Below are 1,374 nucleotides of genomic sequence, written 5' to 3'. Positions count from 1 at the left end.
TGGTTTTCACAACTGTTGCCTGTATGATGTGTTTATGATGGTTTTTTTTATGTTTGCTCGATGTAAATAAAGCACTTCGTGTTGCTGAAATGTGCTATACAAATAAACTTGAGTGATTGATTGAAAAAAGAAAGTAAACGAGAAAGCCAATACTTTTAAAACTTTGTTCGGTTTTTGCTTACCCAGCCTTTAAATTATTCTCTGTGAATTATTCAGGCACAAAATACAATAAGCTCAAAACAGGAACTGGACATAATGAATAAAAAGCAGTTGAGGAAGAACAACTTTGCTAGTATTAGAATTTTAAGAAATTATAACTGGTTAGATGCTTAAAAATAAAACAAAAATCTTATCTTTTTGCAGCTTTGTTTTTAAGTTACATCTTGTAAGCATTTTTGCTCATTTTTCCCTTAATATGGTCATATGGTTGCTCCTGCAGCATAAATAATATTTGCATCCACTAATCTCATCCTCAATTCTTTGACTTTGGAGAACACCAAACTGGTGCAAATGATAGAAAACCTTTTGTGATGAACTAGAACAAAGACTTGGTACCAGGTTTTCTCATCCAACATCGGTGTCCGACCTCTCAAAAGCCCTTCTGGAAGAATAGTAAAAAATACGCATAAAACACTCCTTACCTTGAGGCAACCTTTCCAGAATTGAAGCTTGTATAGCAGCAAGGATTGTGTTAATTTATGGAGTAAGAACTGGATATGTGAAGAGTGTGTGAAGGGAAATTAACCAATACTTTCAGCAATTTAGTTTCCCTTTTTTCATCCTTCCTGTGGTGTATATTTTGAAATATCCTAGTTTAGTGTGATAGACTTTTAACCTTCTAATAAAACTTTTACTAATTTCCTTTCTTGGCAACTTAATCTTTTTATATACCTTTAATTCCACATCATCACCTTCCTAAATTAATAGTTTAGGTCATTTTTTTAACACCAAATCTTTTGCCAAAAAAGAGGTAGGGATTTTTTATTTATTTTTTGCCAAAAATCACCTTTGGCAAAAAATTACTTGGGAGCCATTATTTTAGGAAGGTGACAATTTGTTTTTTACTTTATGGTTGTTTAATGTTTAGGTTTCGACTTTATCTTGTGATTGAGATGTTCTACAAAAAAAAAAAAAAAAAAAAAAGATGAGCAGAGCTGGAAATTAAAGGTTTGTCAGCTGCTGCTTCACAGAATAAAACCAAAAAGAAAATAGATGCAAGTAGTTTTGGTATATTAACTTTCCACATTAAAATGATCAAATAAATAATCATCTGGTTTAAATAGAGAGTTGTTCCAATGTGTTGAATTTATTGTATCCAGTTGACGTTCTCCTTTCCGCTCAGGTCGTGTCAAAAAGACGACGCACACAGGAGGG

The sequence above is a fragment of the Xiphophorus maculatus genome, chromosome 6, assembly GCF_002775205.1.
Source record: "Xiphophorus maculatus strain JP 163 A chromosome 6, X_maculatus-5.0-male, whole genome shotgun sequence".
In the NCBI taxonomy this organism is placed as follows: Eukaryota; Metazoa; Chordata; class Actinopteri; order Cyprinodontiformes; family Poeciliidae; genus Xiphophorus; species Xiphophorus maculatus.
The sequence above is the reverse complement of the archived record's forward strand: the minus strand, read 5'-3'. Positions refer to the sequence as shown.